General features: G+C 40.4%; 1 long non-coding RNA gene across 16 annotated transcripts in view; it reads left to right on the top strand.

Moving 5' to 3' along the window:
* LOC134414769 (uncharacterized) overlaps positions 1–19,888 on the top strand; it is a 39,492-nt gene extending 19,604 nt beyond the window's left edge. For 7 of the 16 annotated variants that reach the window (XR_010026829.1, XR_010026834.1, XR_010026828.1 and 4 more), the window contains 4 exons: positions 5,213–5,298; positions 8,984–9,055; positions 14,430–14,557; positions 18,206–19,888. This is a non-coding gene — a long non-coding RNA (uncharacterized LOC134414769). Of the gene's footprint in view, positions 1–5,212; positions 5,299–6,390; positions 8,162–8,923; positions 9,056–14,429; positions 14,558–16,704 lie in introns of all 16 variants that reach the window. The other 9 variants (XR_010026840.1, XR_010026837.1, XR_010026841.1 and 6 more) reach the window with 9 other exon arrangements.
* Positions 19,889–20,201: the final 313 nt, after the last annotated feature.

Below are 20,201 nucleotides of genomic sequence, written 5' to 3'. Positions count from 1 at the left end.
GGGCTATTTCCACCTTATCTGGAAGAATGTATGCTGTCAGTGTAAAAATATTACAGTTCTTATTTTAAGGTCTGGCCCCAATACTAGGGAAGGATTTTGCTACTGCATGTGCCTCTCTGTGCCACATGTTTCACATCTGTGGCAGCACATTAAAGGATAAAGGTTCCTAAAACTTTTACTCTGAATATACATATAAAAAGAAGATAGAAATTAAGGAAAAGATAAAAGATATTGATGGAAGTACAGGAGATGCTCTTTAACATGCATATTATTGACTCAATAGATTGTTACGGCTTCAGAGCTATTAGGGTCTGCTGTGTCAATGTGTACTTGGGGACTGTTTAATATGCAGATGGTTGACATGACAGACTGGAACCATTACAGTCTATCATGTCAGGGGGGATACATGAATACGCACTTTGCCAACACTGTAAAAAGTCCCTTTAAAATGCAGTAGCTGTTTTTTACAATAATTTAATAGGTTTGGTTCTTTGGATGCCCAGAGACTTGAGAGTCTGGATTTATCAGCAACAAAATTTATTTCCAAATTAAGTCATTTTCCATGTGGAATGTGCAGTCTGGAGGACAGGGTGTAATCTCAGATACACAGCTCCTATCAAATCTTGTAAAATTAGCTACTGCACTTGTGCATGTGTAGAAGAGATCAGAATCTATCTGTCGGCATGTGTCTTTTTGAAGAATATAGTTTTGTCTTTTTGAGGGGTAAGGGAGAATGTCGTCTCATTTTTCATTCAAATAATCTTCAGTAGCAATTAAATAGCTTATGCTACCTAAGAGATCAGTTATTACAAGATAAGCAGCATGACAGTTTGGAAAACTGAATAAGTCTTTGATTATTTACTAAGTTTTGATATCTGCTATTTGCCTCAAAATGCTAAAAAGTGAAGTATAAGATACAAACATGAAAGGCTCATTTGATCATCATAAGGAAAGGAATCAGTAGTTTTGCTTTTCTTTTCCTCAACAACTTATTTTTTATTAAAATAGCAAAGCCAAGCGTTGTGTTTAATAAGATATATTTTTTTCATTTGAATATCAAATGGAAAAATACAATTAAAAGATTTCTGCTTTTACATTAATCGTAGGCTATATTTCAGCAATGCATATATCTAAGAAGCTCAGCATACACATTTGGTATATATTAGATTCTTCTAACAGATGCCCAGACCTCTTCCCCTGATTTTTAATGTTCTTTCTTATGGCACTGGTCCAGGGACATTTTAATTTGCAAGCCTGTGAACTTGGAAATAATACTTGTAGTGGGGCATTATGTCTAGTCCATTCCCTCTAAGTTTATTGTCCTGTGTCACCTAGCTTTGATTTTAGCTGATTTGCTGAACTGGGTTGCATGGTGCAATTACAGCACAAAATTCACTGAGCAAAAGCACTCTGCCTTGCAAATAATAGTAATTTTGCAATATTATAAAGATCTTTCCTCTTATCTGTGAGAGAATTGGGGAACAAATTCCACAAAAATTTGCAATTTTAGGCAAATGTGATGGCTGATTTCTGACAGCTCCTTTTACTGCCTGGTGCTAATGGGGAGACCGTGGGGGCAGTCTGGATGTGGTGGTGATGGGCGAGTGTGAGGAGGTAGAAGGTGCAGAGAGCACATTTCCCATAACCTGTTACTCAAGTGCTCCTGGGTCTTCTGTGAGATTTCTGCAATGACACAGGAAAGCCAGGAAAAGCTTAGGAAAATAGAGAGGTCTGGAAAAGCCCAGGAGGTGGCTTCTTCTTATGCTGAATTCGCCCTGTGCTCACAGAGAGGTCCCTAACAGAGATACCTCTCCCTGGTGCTGAGTTACCTGTGCAACAAGGGAGGACCAAGCAGCAGAAGCCTGAGCTGCAGGAAAATGTGTCGTAGCTTCAAACTGCATCGGTACCTGTGGGAAAGGTGAGCTTTGCTCCCTCCCCAGCTCTGGGACGGTGGGCACATCCTTATGGCAGTGGGTTGGGACCATGGCTGTGGGAGTGGCAGCTCCCCCAGCCCTTCTGCCCCCACCTCTGGCCTCATGTGACTCTCCAGGCCCCTCTGCCCTTCTCCTTCCCCAGAGCAGCCCCAGGGAAGTTCCACATCCCTCTCTGTGTTGTCCATGTGCAGAGAAACATCATCAGCTGAAAGAGGCACGTATGAAGGTATTATGTGAAGCACTGTGTTACCTGGTGCTAATCAATAAAGCAAAAATGTAGCTTTTTGACAGCACTTGTAATTTTGACTATTGCAATGGTGTGCCATTTCTTTGAATGCAGTACGCTTCTGTGCCCCATTAAAGCATGGCTGGCATCGCTTTCAACTATTCACAAATGCTGAGATGTTGAAAAATGTAACATTTACAAAAGATACATCTGGTGTATATTTACGAGGCTCAGGAATCATTTAAATAGTGCCTGTGCCATCACCATATTAGGAGAAAAGTTAGTCCCAGCCGCATATGTGAAATCAGTAGTCAAATGTGTGCTGGTTGAAAGTCCATTGCTGTGATATGGTATTTTGGGGTATTAAACGTGAAAATATCAACCTGAGTAACATGCTCAAATTAGATAAATATAGACCTGCATAACATATGTGACAGCTACCTATAGGCACCTGTATAAACGGTGTGGTCAGAAGAGGGTTATGGGTTTTGAGGGATAAATGCTTAAATTTTTTTTTAAGTAAAGCACAATCTTTGGCTTCTCATTGCGAAGTGTCATCATACCTTTGTTCCTGTTCCTCAGTGGGAATTGTAAGACCTACCTTGGAATCGAGGAAAAAGCTATTGAACAGCTTCCTTTATATCACATAACATGTCAAGGACAAAAAGGTGTTTGTCTCCTCCTGCCAGTGCAATACCACTTAAGTTACATTTGTAAACTATTTTTTAATTAATGCGACGGGTCATGTTTTCACCACACTAAGGCAGGAAATTCAAGGTAAACCAGATACTCCCTTTCTCAGTCACACAAACATGAATTAAGCATGTAGCATCAGACTTAATTTCAATTTCTAGGTCTGTAATTGAATCTAGCTCAATGTGAACTCTTTTTTCTGTACCATCACATTGATATCTGGATGTTAGTGACATTATTTAAAGCAACAAATCAACCTATAGGACTGTGTTCAACTATGTGTCGTTTGACAGTAAATGGAATAAAAAAATGTTACTTTTCTCTAGAGGCAAATTTGTTAAAGGGTTTTCATCTTTTGTCAAGATATTTAATCTTGGAATGTTACAAAAAAATGCACAGTTTGTACGAGTGCAGATTTCTGCATGCACAGTTTGCCTGATTGCTAATTTGGCTGAACACACTTAGCTTTAGCACGCACAAATAAGAGAGGAAAGATAATTTTTGTATATATCCTTCTGAGTCAAGTGTGAGTTGCTGGACTCTAAGGGAAGCAGGTATCCACTTTTGGGGCTGAAGGCTGTCACTCTGGATCACCCTGTACATCAGTCTCAGTTCCTGCATGCCAATGAGTACAAATCCTAACAATGAGCTGTTGAGTGATGCCAGCAGAAATGAATGTTTCTGAAAGCTTCAGGGTTTTTGGAGAAAGCAGCTGAAGCCAACTCTGTGGCACTCACCACTGTTGCCTAACTGAAGGAGGGCAAGATTTTGGCACAAGCCTCCCATGTAATGGACAGATTTGAACACACCTTTGTTTTTAAACAGGCTGAGTAAAGCTGGTATGGGACTATAGAATTAAGCCAAAATGCCCAACCATGTTATTTCCTCAGAGGGGTTCACTAAAGAACAATTTCAACCAAATTATTAGCACTACTAGTAATTATTATTATTAATTCTTTTTGGTAAGCCTGTCCCTCCATCACAGTAGCAATCACGTGCTGGGATGTCTACTGCTTAGGACATCATACTCCTTTGGAAGTGGATGCTTGTTTAATTGATAGATTGCAAAGAAGGTCTGACCTATTGCCTTTTCATGTTTTGCTTTGTTTCAATTGCCCGGACTCTCACAGCTCCTTAGCAGCTTTTCTGATCCATCATGTCAGGCTGGCAGCTGTGCCTCTGCACTGAGCCTGCCTGCCCACCGTGAGCCAGATTTCACTCTCAGATGCTTGGCATACCCTCCACCCTCACTGTTCTCTCACTGGAGAGCTGATTTTGCCTTCACCTCTATTAAACGCCTTGGTTTTAATGGGAACAACTGCTTTCTCTCACGGGTCCTCAGTCCAGTGCTCTAGGTGTGCAAGGACAGAGGAGGAGGGCACATTTCCAGATGTCCCTAGGTGTGTGCTACGCATGCGGGATCAGGCGTCTTCCTGACATCTGCAGACCCAGTCCTCTACCCCTCCCAGAAAATGGTCCCACTCAGAACCACGAGCATTTTAATTTGGAGATGTTTTCCCCAGGCTGTGTAACTTTTGCCCTCACTGTGGATTCCCCACTTCTCTTGAGCCCAATTTTCCTGGGTCATGCAGACCCACAAAGGATGGCATCTCAAATGAATAAATTCCATTTTACATCAGTCCACCTGAAAAATTGTCCTCAGAGGTTTCTGCCCCATCCCCAACATCAGGAAAAAAAGGTTGAAATTTTATAAGCAGATTTCCAAGCAGGAACAGATTTTTTTTTTACTGCCAAGCTGTATAATAGGTGTTTTTGAGAGGTCGTTAACTTGAACAGTATAGTCAGAAACACTGTTACACCCCACACTGCATCCATCGTTAAGCAATTAAGTTACTGATGGGCTTTTACATTTATTTACCTTGATGGAAAGATATGTTTACTGAACCTGAGTACAAATCAACATGAGGAGGTGGAAGTTCAGAGTAAATTTGACTAATGATGTTGTGTTTTCATCCTTAAAAGAAAGAAAAAAAAACCCCTCTCTGCTTTTGATGCTATTTTATCTTCATTGGAAGGGATCCGAAATGATCCCAACTGTCATGTGAGCGCTCAGTTAGGCTTAGATCCTCTTTGATTGCAGCTGAACATCTCTCTCCGTTGGCTCATACCTTTCCTTATATGAATACAGCATACAGCACTTCAGGTTGTTTACTGAACAGCACTTTAACTCTTCCTCTGTGAATGCCCTCACGATTATATCTTTAAGCAAAATTTGTGCTGTGGCCACCTTTGCCTGAGGAGATGTTAATGCGTCCTTATTGCTGATGTGAAGGAACTTCTGAAATACAAGTAAGAAATATTTCTTTCATGAAGCTTCATTCTCTCTCCTTTTTTTCAGGCCCACTCTTTTCTCCAGTCTTGGTGTGTGGATTTCTCTCTCTCCAAGTAATTCCTCAGCATACCCTTGAATGGCATCTACCACACGTGAGCATCCTCCACAGTCTCTAAGATACTTTTGTTGTTTTTCTTCTTTGAACATTTGTTTTTTTGAGATGACATTGACAGACATGAGGCCTAAGTCTGGAGATGTTCTGTGGGTAGAACTCACATTTATTTCAGTATGTCGAGCAGTTTTAGGATCTGATCCATATTGAAGACTAGCATGGCGTAATGAGGCCTGGGCATATACAACAATATGTATTCTAACACAGCTCACTCAAAACAAATATGTTCCCTTCTCTTTGGCTGGTATAAACAAACAATCTCCATTGTGTTCTGCATGGCTCTGCTGCGCCGCCTTGCACATGGCAAGAGCTTGGCTTCCCTGCTCACAGAAACAGCGTCTCCGTTCTGCCACGCAGTGCGTGCCCAGACAGACCTGCAGCTTAGGACGCTGGCCCCAAACTGATTGCTGCTCTGGTGTTAAGTCCTAGGTGAGGGAATGAAGGAATTTTTCTTGCGACAGAGGTACTTACACAGGGTCTTGTTTCTGAGTCCTGTGCACTTCAGCCAGACAATATCGACTCTGGATTACACAGCTGGAAAGCAGAGAATCAGTTGTTGCAAGATTCCCTCACCTTGACCCACAAAATCTTATATCCTTGCAATAAAAATCGTCAGCTTTGTGAAAAATTCGTGATGATTCGAGGTGGAAACATTAGCAGGGGTGAGCTCAAAACTCATGTGTGAGACCCATTGTCTATGTGAAGCAGAGTGAGTTTGAACCCAGGTGTTCCTTCTGTGATTGAGCTCAGACTTTTATGCCATTTTACAAAGCCATTACCCTCTCCTGTAACTTGTGCTGGAAGGAGAGTGAGCTGTTTTGGCACTGAAATGATTTCATTGTTAGGCTAAGTGTTACACAGATGGCATTCTTAAATGTAAAATTCTTTTTATGATTCTTTCTATTTCATATTTATTTCATTAGATCATTATTTATGTTAAAGAGTCACTATTAATCTGAAACGTGCTCAGCTTGAAAGAAAATGTTGAGAGGAGTTTCAGGTATCTGATCCTCAATCCTTTAGTTTTTGTGTTTTGCATTTTCCTACTTAAAATGGTTTTTTCTGTCTCTAGGTGCTATGTGACAGATCCACACAAACAACAGAGGGGAAAGAGCCTCACTTAACTGATTAGAGAAGAGAAGCAGTGAAAGGGAATATGCACAAAGCACTGCCAAATTCACAGAGCAAAGGAAAAGATAAAAAATAGCATAATTTCACCGGCCTTTTTTTTCTCCATTGAGTAATGTAAGGTATTTTTTATACTAGCACCAGGGAAAGAATTTTCAGGAAAAAATGTGATTTCTTAATTAAGGATGTCTAATTCAAAATATATTCATTTAATAAAGACTGATTATGATAGAAGCAACTACTCATTCATATCAATAATTCATTCAGAAGTAAACAATATCAACATATTAGCATTTATTTTTCCATTTAGTAGGCTGTGATTTAAAATAAATCTAAATCATCATAATCATTCTGCTCCATATGCTGGGAAAGAAAAAGTCACCTTAAACCAGATGCATATTGTGAAAAAAAAGGAAAAAAAAGAAAAAGAGGAAGACAAGTTGTTCTAAAGAAACAGCATATGGGAGAAAATCTTAAGCCTCAGTAAAGATGCTCTGCTTTGTAGATGGCAATTTAGTTTTGAACTGAAAGAGGGTATGTTTAGATTGGATATTAGGAAGAAATCCTTCACTGAGAAGCTGGTGAGGCACTGGAACAGGTTGTCCAGAGAAGCTGTGGATACTCTATCTCTGGAATTGTTTAAGGCCAAGTTAGATGGGACTTTGAGCATCCTGGTCTAGTGGAAGGTGTCCCTGTGCAAGGCAGAGGAGTTGGACTAGTTGGTCTTTAAAGTCCCTTCCAACCCAAACAATTCTGTGATTCTAGAATTCCCTGATAACTATGATTCTATGATAGCAAAGCTGAGTTATGCCAAACAAGATTCTGGTCAATAATTTTCAAGAGCTAGAAGTCAAATACTGATTTCTTTCTTTTAGAAAATTAAGAAAAAAAAGGGATTTCTGTAATTTCCTTTTAATCAGGAAAAAGCAATAAATGTGATCAAGAAAAATTCAAGTTCGAAGATGTTGATGTATGGAAACAATAGGCTGTTTACAAGTTCCAAGTTGGCTCTGCACGTGTACCTGCCTGTGTGCTTGGAGCTGCATTTATTTTTCCTGTTGCTAATTACATAGCCAATGCCTCTCCTAACTTGTATCCTTAACTACCCACATCATTTTGTCTGCTGACAGCTCTTTTTCAGCTCCCAAACACATCAGCACTCCTGAAGCAAGCTCTGTTAAAAACTTTCATTTCTGTCCCTGTCTGAAGTCCAGAGAGTGGCGTTTGGAGCCTGTGGATCAGGGCTGTATTTCGAATTTTTTTTACTTTTGACATACTGAAAAGGGAATGAAGGGCTCAAGGCCTGGTCAGCCTGTGCTTCCCTGCTACAGCATCTTGAGAAGTTGGTGTAGGTCTCCTCTTATCGCTTTTTCTGTTTTTGCTTTCAGTAGGTGAGGCCAGATGCTGTGGTGGGGAGTGGGGTGTCAGCACTCTGCCTTTTGTGCTCCCACCTCCAAGGCAGCACTGACAGCACACTCCTTGGGCCTCGGTGCAGCCATAGGGCCCTCTTGTCCTTGGATGAGCTCAGCAAAGCCCTTTCTCTCCCCCAGACAGAGAGCTCTGTATTCTGTCTGGGAAAATATGACTGTGCATCCCTTCTTCCCCAGAATTCCAGCAGTGATGATCTCGGGGGCCTCTCAAAGTGGTGGCTGCAGTTGCAATGCTGTGAGCATTGCAGGTTAACTCTGCAAAGAGGTGCTTTCTTAGCCTCTCAGGTGAGTTTTGTCACCTGTGTCATTATCCTGTTACTCTTCCAAGATTGTTGTTGCTGTCCCAGCAAAGGCTACCCAGGGATGTACAGTCCCAGGGCAGGCAAGTTTAAAAGGTATCTGGCTTTTGTTCTTTTCCAATCTCTGTCATACTTTATGCTGTTAATATTCCTCCAACAATTTTTAAGGAGAAAAGTGAGTCATGTTTGATTTTCCATACCCTAACAGAGAGGAGCCATGTATTTTCCACAAGCTATTGCATTATTTCTCTCTCCGGTGTGGCTCTGATTTAGTGCTGGATGAAACTCAAAAGGAGGATTAGTGTAGAGAGACTCCCATATGCTTGGATGCATTTCTGAACTGTGTACTATCCTCACTGCTTTTGATGAAAAAAGCTGGGCTATAAACCTGATGAGAACAGGCTTCCATGCAAGATGTTTAGTATTTCCTGCTTCCATTTGGGCCAGGAATATAGCACATCCAGCCACTTTTGGCCCTGTAGCTCTTGGTCACAGGCCTGCCTGAAATTTAGAAAATCACAGTGGTGGAAAATGAGTGGGAGAGTGAAAGGAAGTTGATTTTTCTCCACTTTAATAAAGGCTAGATTAGGGTTTTGTTCCAGTTTTGGCAAAAGCTTTGCTGGGGGAAGGGCACAGGTAGAATGTTTTTATATTAATGGAATTGGTTCATCTGTCTATTAGATGGCTGCACTGGAGTGCAAGTCCCTTTTTATGGTCTTGAGTAAAATAACTTGTGCTGCTTTTTAAGGGCTGTCCTTTCTGGGAAAATGAAAGCTGAGTGCAAAACTCTGACTATATTGTATTTAAGGAAATTGGGAGCAGAAGAAGGAAGCAGGATGAAGAGAACAGTGAAAAAGGGAGAGAGAGAGGCCTCCCAAAGGTAAGCTGCTACAGTGAGTTGTGCTACTGCTTGGTACCACACATGGGGGCTTCACTATACCTAATACCCGATCATTTTTCTAGCTGGTAATTAAATTGCAAACAGTGAAACACAAAACAGCGCTGAAATTGACTCTAAAACTGCTGGTGTACTGCCATTTGGGGCAATCTTCTGTAGTATTTTCTTTTTTTAGAAAGAATTTCCCAATAGTACTGTTATCAGGTGATCATTTTTACTGATTTTCCTCTCCATTACAAAAGTTTCTGAGTTTGTGAATGAAAGGCTATGAAGGGCCAAATCCTTTGCTCCTCAGTCTATTAGTAAACTAATGTTAACTTACAAGATTTGACTGAAACCTCAGGCTCTGCCAGCTGGATGTTTGAGGAGTCCAAGCTGGCTAGGTAAAGAAACACCTTTTTCACATGACCCAGCTTGGCTCCTGAGTTGCCCCACAAGTTTCTAACAGTACAAAGGCTGACTTTGTCTGCAAGGAGCAACTCAGATTACGGTCCCTTCCAGCTGCATTGCCCCTGACCCCAGTCCTGCCCCGGGCTGCCCACGCTCTGCCCTCCGTGCACACACAGAGGCTTCAGCTGCAGCTGACAGCGTTGAGTCTGCTCTTGAGGGTGGCCTTGGATGCGTTTTAAAAGGCAGTGCAGGCGCTCTGTGAGGATAACATGGAATGATTATTTTAGGGCAGATTTTTCCCTAAAAAAAAAAATAGTTCTACATGTGCGCAGTTTGATCTTCACACAAAAGATTTATATAAGAACTCACTTCTCTCTGTCAGTTACAAAAAAAAAAAAAAAAAAAGCATGCTGGCAGGATTTAGGGAAGTGTGCAGGCTAAAGGATAGAAGCAGACAAAAGGGAGTTTTTCTTCTAAGAACATCTGCACAGCTGGAACCCTGGCAGTGCTGTGGTTTGAAAGCCTAGGTGTTGCCTGGCTGGGGCAAGGGACAATATCTGTTTGGCACCCTCCTGACATGCAAATTTGGCCAGAGATTCTTAGAGCAGTCCTCTGCCCTGTCCCTTGCTGTGCATACACCGATGCATGGACATTATTTTGCCATCAAATGCCTGTTTTGGAGGATCTTCCACACTGGAGGTAAACTGTACATAAATGATCTGAGGGTAAAGGTGAAGGGAGAAACTGTGATTTCTTTACATGCTAAAGTAGATATAAAGCAGGCACAGAGCTAACAGGAATAGAATATCTGCAGTGCCTCTAGATCAGCAAAACCCAAACATCCTTGACTCCTAGATGCCCAAGAACGTGCCTATAGCTCAGGCTGGAGAAACTTAACAATAGGTCTGTTAGAGAAACAGCCCTGAGAGCCCTCTAGCAAGGATAGGAAGGCTCCCTTGAGGCACCTGCACCCCAAATATCTTTGTAAGGTCAGATCACCACCTATGGGTAGAGCACAGGCTAGCTCAGTCTGATCTGCTTTGTGGCATGAAGGAAATGCATGTGTGAGTCTGGCGTTGTCTGTCTCCAGTCTGGATTTTTGTCTGTCTCAGGCTGGCCCCATTCAGCCATCTCTGCCCTTGCTGGGGAGCGAGTCCCAGATCCAAAGACAGATTCTAACAATACAGCCTGTGTGCATGCCTCTAATATAACATGATGCTTATAACTGAATATAAACAGGGATGAGGCTTTAGATCTTCCTCAAATCTCACTGTAACTTTGAGATTGTCAGACAGTGCTGAAGTGAGAGATCTGGAGTAGGAAAATTAGTGAACACAAAAGTCATGATATTTACTCAGTTTATGCATTTTCTCTCTTTTTTTCCATAAAACCTGCATAACTGGCATGTAATTGTTTTGCTAAGTGAGTCTTGAAAGCAAAAGTCTTGATAGCTGTCACATATCTTCTTTGTAGTACAGTGTGTTGTCCTCAGAAGATAATCAGTAGAACTTGCTCAGAAAAACTTAATCAGCAGAACTGAGCACATTGTCACTGCTTAACAAATAATAAATTATAATAATAACTGCAGTTCCTTTTGACACAACCTATCAAACTTTTGCTTTATTTCCAGGAGTACCTTACTTACCTCTGTTTAAGATTTAATACCTTCTACAACTCTGCTTGTTATGGTTGAGAGAACTGGTAATACAACCTAACAGGGTGGAAGTATTGACTGCAATAAAATTTTGACAAAGGGCAGAAACAAAATACAAAGAAAATTCTTGAACTGTTCCTTTCCACTTACTAGTGCGGCTTTACAAATCTTTAAAACTGAATTCAACAATAGATTTTATCTATTCTATTGTTAAAATGTTAAAAACTATGCTTACAAGTTAATAGAATCACACTTAAATTTTCTGACAGTCTGTTTTTCAAAACACAGACTCATTATGCTTACTTTACAGAAAGGTGAATGTGTCCAGAAGCATATCTCTTATTATTAATTATTTTTATTATAAGGAACTTGGATGGCTAGAAAGTTGTTAACATAGCTGGGGCTATCACTTTGCCACCATTGTAGTTTGGTCTTGGCTTGGAGTTACTAACACTCATTTCATTTTCTGATCATTTGGCAGTTTTTATGCAATTTGTTGGTGGGTTTTACTCACTTAGAACAAGACACATATTCACGTCATAGAGAAAACCATCGGGTCAGCGCTAAGCTGCTGCTAATTGTCACAGGCTTAAATGGACGCGTTTCAATTTAACCCAGTTGAGGATCTGACCAATGATCACAACTGGCATTAATTAGCAGATGTGTTATCAGACTCCGTGGAGATGTCCTGGGTTGAGTGACAAGAGAAGCGCTCAGCTGCTGCAGCCGGTGGAGCTGTGCCAGTTTGGCAGCTGATGGCACAGCGCCCGATGCTGGCAGGTGGAAAGGCCAGGTCACCCCTGACAGAGGCACGCTGGTGGCCTCTGTCACCAGTCTCCAAGTAGAAGGAGCTGCAGACAGAGACCAGAGCACCAGGCGTGTGGTTGTAGTAAAGCACAAACAACACAGGACTCCTGGGAGGAGGACGGCAGGCAGGGAAGACAGAGAGGATAGAGTGCTGAACTGCCTGGTCCCTGAAGCTGGATATGCACAAGACATTGCACTGCTTGAGAAGCAAAAGCCACTAGCAAATGTGTTGAGGCTCTGGCTTTCCATGTGTGCCATCTGATCTGACACTGTAATGCCAGTTGCAAGTGTGTGCAGAAGGGTGTGGGAAACTACTGACAGTCTCAGTGCTATTATAGCTGTAAACTAGAGGTTTGGACCATGACTAGAAAAGTGTCTTGAGCAGTTCATGGGGGTGAATGAAGAGCAGGAATGAGAGGCTGCAATTTTATCAGGGGAAAAGGGCATTTTTCAGGGAAAAAGGCATCCTCCCTTTGCAGATATCTGAGTGCTGTGTGGGTTAACACCAGGCCAGTAACCAGCCCAGATATTGCTCAGTAGAAGCCAGTTCCTCTTTCCCATGCCTACCTACCTTCACAGGATGGTGGCAGGAACAGCTAATGGCATGGGACCTTTGTAAAGATTTATGGTTTCTTAATATTTACAGGACAAAACTGGACATCAGGTAGCTCAGGGAGTAATTTTTTCAGCTCTTGACAGAGTTTGGAAATTAGCTTAACTGACCCCGTGTATTTTGATGCACTGTAAAAAAAATTATTTTAATTGTGATATCTTTCTGTCATAACCCTGGAAAGGAAAACAGCAAGAGAGTGAGTTCAATAGTACTGGGACTGGAGAAGTTTTTAGACTGGTTGCAGACCTCTGACCTAGCTGATAGGAAAATGCAGACTATCCAAGGAAGGCACTACCACCTGCAAATTCTCTGTTACCCTTTCTGCCATTTCTCTCACCACTCAAAGCAAGATAATAAAAGATGTTTATGCATCTATTTGCTGTGAAAAATCTGCATCCTTCTCTGAATAGTTATCTTTGGGCCCAAGGCCATGAAAGGGGATAACTGAGACTTGTGTGGGACATAGATGTCCAAGTCCAGGTTCCCAATCTACTCATCCTTTGCATTTTTCATCACCTGCATTTTTGATACAAAAGTTCTTAAGACATCTAAAAGCTTTTTTCTGCTCATATCTCTTTGACAGTCACCAGCTCAGCTAAGTTGAACTTCCCAGCAGTTAATCCTGATTCATCTCCTCAAACCATCCACTGCTTCACCCATATGTCTTCCAAGAGTTCGTGGTAAAGCACATGTAACACATGATCAGGACTGAGCAGTACACAAAGTACAGCAGCTGTGTTCACTGTCATTCAAAGACATTAACTTCAAACTCCACCCAGTCTTCAGGGGCTTCAAGCCCTTATCTCTTATCTGCAGAGAGAGCAGGACCCTTAGGTAGGAAGCTGCATGCTAAATATTCATGGGGGGAGAGATTTTTCATACTTCCTGCAAAAGTGGTGCTGACACATGTAAGGTTGTCTGGGAGGAGTTTAAGGCAATGAGGTACAGAATACAATCTCCAGCCATCCACTGCTGAATTAGCTTGGTGTTTTGGATTGATGCAAGATAGAGGATCTCTTTTGGTATACTCATTGCTGTGTAAGGTGTTTCTAAAACATTGTCTTCATAGCCTAATGAAAATACAGTGATTTTTCAGAAAAATCAGTAGAACATAACCTCAAAGGATATGATGATTATTGGAGTTTTAATTAAAATAGCAGGTAAAATAAGTATTATAGTGTGCTATTACTTCTAAAATAACAACAGAATAAAGATGCCCATTTCTTTTTTGAGTGCAATTTTCTAAATGAAAAAGTAAACATTAATATCTGCAGAGATCTTACTGATCTTGTACGATAATTTAGAAAAATATCCCTATTAAGGATAGTTATATATGCTTTTTGTTGGAAATGCAATCACAGGATATGCACATAGCTGCAATCTGTAGACAGATTAAGTAAATTAAATCACTCAATGTCTTTTTTCAATAGCTCTAAAGTTAAAAGTAATTTGCAAAGAAAATACTCAGTTTCAATTGGTTTGTAATATCTGTTAATGATCTTTGGAAAAATTTCTGATAACATGCAGGAATTCCCTCAGGGGCAGGGTTGTGAATAAGTGGATTTTTTTAAGTTTGAGATGTCATTAGCTAGTGATTTCTTTGAAGTAAAAAGCTGTTACAGAATAAATTGCAGAGGTATACAAGTGAACAGGACAATCATTTTTATGAATAATATACATTATTTCCACTGTGCTTTCTGGCCTCCAAAGAAATAATTTACAATCTAGCTTGCCATTACAAACATCCTGGAAGAGCAACTGCATGAGCATTTTGTGCTTACTTTATGTGTATTCTTTGACTTTATGTAAAAGTACACCTTGATGGTATAAAACCGCCAGTGTAAGGAGCTGATTTGCCCCTTTTAATTTTTTTTGTTTTCTTTTTCCCCCAGGAGATAACTTTTTGAACCCACAAGACTGAAACAACTTCCCTTAACTGAAATGACCCCAGCACAGCTATTCACTAGAAGACATCCTCCCTGATTTCTTGGGGGGGCCCATGAGACGACTGAAGTTGTAGGTAAGTGCAATCATGTCAAAAAGTGCCTCTATTCTCTTGGTACCTTGTCAGCATGAACATATTCTTAACAGTTCAGAGATGAATCAGGTATCTATCATGCCCCACCACAGTAAGGTAATATGAGATAAGGCAATAAGGACAAATGAGATCTCCTGGTTCTGCTCCCACCTTAGGATATCTCAAGTAGAAAAGAGTGCCAGAAACACCATAGAACACGCTTGTCCACGGGGAATGTTGTCCCGTTCCAAGGTTCAGTTAACAACTCAACCATGGGCACCTGAGGATGGACCTTCTGCTTCCTCAGGTTCCTGTGGGTGGTTCTGGGTTTGGATGGGATAGAAGGGACGCAGATGTGGGTAATGGGGCACTAGGACTCCAGTGTGTGCTGTCACACCAGTCAAGAGATTGACCTTTTGATTTCCTCACCTTCCTCCAAACCTTTTTTGCCCTTTTTACCTTGTTGGACTTGGTCATCCTGCAGACCTGCAGACAGAACTGAAGACCCACCATGCTAGCATGAGTATGACTGATGCCTCCAAGGTTCCCGTACAGGGCTGGAGGAGAAAGAATTTGTCCCATTCTAGAAAGAGATGAGACAGTCACCAGTTTGAAAAGCCTCCTGGACTTTCCTGACCCTCTGAAGGCCCATTGTGATGGTTTACCATGTGTGAAGGTAAACTGCCTATTGATTGGCACGTACCACGAACCACTGGGATGATTGGGCATCACTGTACAGTAGCAGCTAGTAAAACACAGATTTTTTTAAGGCTACAAGCAACCATTATTATTATCTAATCTGATCTTCTGCTTTCAACTGAATTTAACCCAACCTGAGCTTTGTGTGAAGTTTTGCTTTTATGCCTAAGATTGACTTCTTGTTTACAAATATGATGCTGTTTCTCTCAGTACTAACCATATGATAGCAAGTTCCATTAATTAGCTGTACATTGTTTGGAAAAGCAATTCCTTTCATCCATTTAAAATTCAATACCTTTTTGTATCACGTTGCAGGATAGGAAAGACTTTTTCCTCTGCTGCTAATTAAGTACAAAGATCCTGAGGACAAAATGTTATTTATATTATAGTCATGCTTAAGTAGAACTCTGACGAAGCCTGGGGATCCCCTCACACAAAGTGAGGGAGACTGTGCAAGTCCTTTGGGATTGAGACTGTTTTAATAGACACATGGCACATTTTCAAGGAAGATGAGTGATTAAACTGAAAAAGTTGCCAGTCAAGTCAATGGATTGTTATCTCTCAACCACCTATGCCTTTCAGAAGAGAAAGGTAGGGAAAAGAGAAGTTTCTAAAAGTTAGACCCAAAAAATGAGTTAGGAGTGTAGTCCAGTTCCTTGGAAAGGACTTTTTACAAGTGCATGAGGGTGACAGGACAAGGGACAATGGCCATAAGAGGAAGTAGAATAGATTTAGATTAGATATTACGATGAAACTCTTTACTATAAGAGTTTCTAAGTAAGGCACTGGAACATGTTGTCCAGAGAAGTGGGACGCCTCACCCTTGGAAATGTTCAAGGCTAGGTTATAAGGGACTCTGAGTAACCTGCTCTAATGGAAGGTATCCCTGCTTATGGTGGTGGGATCAGAATTAGATGATCTTTAAGGTCCCTTTCAACCCTAACCATTCTATGATCCTATGATTTAACAAAGGAAAAGTGTTTCTTATATGTAGCTCTGTGTCCTGTCCACTGTTCATGAGTCAGATTGGCCTCCAGTGGCTGAAAGTTCTTTAAAACAACAGAGTGCACTGAGGAAAATACCTACAATATCTGGTTCATGAAAGGTCCCAGGGCTTTCCAGAACTGCTGGGGTCCAAGGACATTTTCTAGATTGTCTGAGACAACAGCATGTGTTCTAAGTATATGGAGAGGCTTTGTTCAGTTCAGTATGATTTGGATCATAGACCTCTAAGATCAAGTCCAAACATTAACCTACCACTGCCAAGGTCACCACTAAACCATGTCCCTAAGTGCCATATCTATGAATGTCCCATGAGAATATATTTTTCCTGAGAGACAAGGTGATGCCTATGTTCTTTCTCTTTTCTCAAGAAATTTCCCATCCTTTTGACTTTTATCATTTTTATTACCATTCTCTGGACTTGTTCTATTTCTACTTTCTTTTTTCAGGGATGAGGTGACCAAATTTGAAGACAGTATTCAAAGTGAGGATGTGCCACTGATTTATATAATAGCATTATAATATTTTCCATATTATTCTCTAAAACTCTTTTCTTTGTACAAACCCTGTAAGATTCTTTTAATTCTTTGAACTACAATGCCTTTTAACATCTGTAGTTTACTCTGATCAGATTTTAACAAAGGAATAAAAGGCTCCATTTTTCACATAGAATTTTATTTATTGTTTGAACTTTAGAGGAGAAATTGGTTAACTTACAATTTAAAATTCTTGGCAATGTAGACCATTGGGCAAGGATTTCATTATCTATATGTATTTCTATACTTTCTGTAGAAGTGTGTGAGGCTGAAAGCTAGTGTATAGGATCTTCACTCAATAGGCTTGTCTTTTGCTTTATAGACAGGGACAAAACCTAATTTGGAGCTACCAGCATTCCCAAAATGTCAGAAAGGGCATTCACCTCTACCTCCTTCCTGATGAAACATGCTGGAGCCCAACATTTACATGCTGTTTATCCAGGACCAAGTGCACATGCAGCACCTGAATTTTGCCATCTCCCACATACTGCACCTCAGACTTCCATGCCAGGCCAGGGAAAGATCCCTTTGCAAATGATGCACTTGATGGCTGCAGAGGGTGAGGATCTTGCTCTTGTGTCATGGCTTGGCATTATGCCTTCATTGGGATATTAGAAAAGGCTCAGGGAAAATGGTTACAGCTATTCTATCACCTGAGACACTTCCGGCAGCTCCCGCCTTTCCTTAGGATTTCCAATCCAAGTGGTGACCCTGCCTGACCCTACTTATCTTGTAAAACCTGACAAGATCACAGCCTGAAGCGGTATAGCCACAGGCTCAATACTGGCTACCAAAGTGTCTGTTTAGTATTTTCAGAAACGTTGTTCTAAAGATTAACAATACCAGCTGCTAGATATATGGACAGCACCAACACAGCTCTGACCCCTGGACATTCAGCCTCACACAGAAATTTGTGTCTCTCAAGGGGCCAACACTGAGCTGCCACAAACTAGTGATTCTCTACCTGCAAGCAAGTGGATTTTAAGTACAATTTGATTATATATATAAGACATCGGGTAAAAATATTTGAAAACTATGGTCTTGAGTTCAGAATTCATGGTTAGTTTTTTTTAATCAGTTGCATTACTGCTTTAGTGATAGAAAGGTCTCTGCCATTTCTGTGTAATGTATAGAATTTACTTTTAATTTGGTGTAGAGAATTTTCTTCACTCTTCCATGACCAAAGCAGTTTTTCATTAGAAGGTATTTTTAGATGAACTGTAAGTTTCCTCCCCAGCAAAAATTTTAGCTGCACCAAGTGAAAGCAAATGCACAGTTCCTCAGATATCTCTAAGGATAAACACAGGTTTAAATATACAAAAAAATTTAAGGGTTCAGTTGCATATGGGTTCATACACCGGATGCATTAAGTTCTTGCAAAGTTGTGTGGGCTTTTTTCCCCTCTTCTTTTTAGAACAGCAAAGACTGGGAACAGGCATCGAGGTCCTATTGCTCCTGTCGGAAACTTCTGTTGACTGCAGCATGAGTTGGATGGGACCCAGAGAAACCAAATACAGACAAGTAATGATGAGTTGGCCATACAAGCAAGGAAAATTACAGATAACAGGTGCACAACAATTAGCAATGTATCTTTTGGGTCATCCAGTACATCTTCTTGACACTATGAAGTTGTTTCTTATGGCATATTTTTGTGGTTTTTTGTGCCTAGATTAAATTTCCTAAGTGATGCCATATCTCAAGGGAGAGGTTGTGTTGCCTAGAGCATCCTGTTGTCAGGAGTTTTTTCCCATTGTTAACGTCATCATGTTTCTTCTATTTATGTCCCTTTGATCTCTTTTAACTAGTGTGATGTTGTCTTTAGATAGCATTAAGGAAACTCATAGATATTTAGCTCACCTAATCTTTCCTAATGTAGCAGTCCTTTCACCCCTCTTGTTATTCTTCATTTCCTCTCATCACACAACTGCCTGGCAGTATCTTTTTTAGTTATGAGATTTTAAAGACGTGGTGCATTTCTCTGATCTAACAACAGATCTGGTATAGAGCTGAGCCCCCTTAGTGTCTTGTCACCGTGTCCAGGGGAAAGCTGCAAGCATTCTGAACAGACACACAGGTATCCTGCTTGAACCACTTCCTTGGTGCCACTTTATTGACCCACAAAACACTACTAAAACAGTTAACCTAGGAGTTAAAAAAATAAAGTACATGGCATTTTTTTATTTATTTCTCATAGAGTAAACAGACAGAATAGCACAGATAAAACATCTTTGATGCTGTTGAGATTATCTAACTCTTGGTCATGAACATAACAGATTAACATTATGGAAAACATCATCTTCCATAACTACATTTGAATGCTAGAAGAGTACATTGTAGAAAGTGATTATATACACAGAGACAAGCCTAGCTGTTCACTTCAGGCAATAAGTTCTGATCTACAAACTACAATACTCCTTTTGTGCTAGATGAGATCTTGGTTGTAATTGACTGTCTTTACCTTTGTGTTCTGTTGGATGGGAGGAATATAATTTTAATCTGCTCTCTTTAAATTTCCATTAAGGAATGTTTTGGCTACCTGCAGCCTCATCCGATGATGCTTAATGAACTCAGCTAGCTCGATCTTCTGTGCACCAGCAGGGACCTCTTTAAATGGGTAAACTGTATAGAACGTTGTTTTCAAGTTTAACGTACTTGGAATTAACCTTGTAAAATAATGGCATCTTTAAAGACAGGTTATATACATAGCACAGTCATGTATGTGTGCATTTATATGTGCATGTCTGTGTATACATGTGAATATATACGTAAGTGCACACAGACGTAGAGAAATGCTGATGTTATTCACCTTTTTGAAATCTTTACAGCTAGTATTAACATGAATGTGCTGTTAAATTTGGCAGTGTTGTACATTTTTGTTGGAGTTTACTTCTGTAAGATAAAATCATAAAGATAAGCTGTGAAACTCGTGCAGCTGATGACATAATTCTAGAATCTCGTGATGCTGAATCTCATATTTCTATGAGTGTGGGATGGATGTTCCTCGCTGAAATAATTATCCTGCCTATTGCAGTGTATGTTTCCTTGTTTTATGTGGGCACTGAGATGTCCAAACTATTAAACATATATGGTACAATGAGTCCTGTGTTTCTTATTTATTCTAAAGAAGGCAATTAATTTCCATGGTTTTATTGTATAATAAAGCAAATTACTCTAAGAATCTCTTACAAGCATAGAAATAATCTGTGAAAGTATGCATATTTACTTTTAATAATGATGTCCAAATATACATATGTGCATATAAATATGCATATATGTATATACAAACACAGAGAGACATATACACAAATTAAATGAAACCAATTAGAATGTGGCATAAGTAGATTCAGAGCTTACCTGTTATGGCTGTGTGAAGGGATAATTTGAGCTACAAGGACATGCAAGAAGACATA

This window comes from Melospiza melodia, chromosome 2 (genome assembly GCF_035770615.1).
Source record: "Melospiza melodia melodia isolate bMelMel2 chromosome 2, bMelMel2.pri, whole genome shotgun sequence".
NCBI lineage: Eukaryota > Metazoa > Chordata > Aves > Passeriformes > Passerellidae > Melospiza > Melospiza melodia.
The sequence above is the reverse complement of the archived record's forward strand: the minus strand, read 5'-3'. Positions and strand labels throughout refer to the sequence as shown.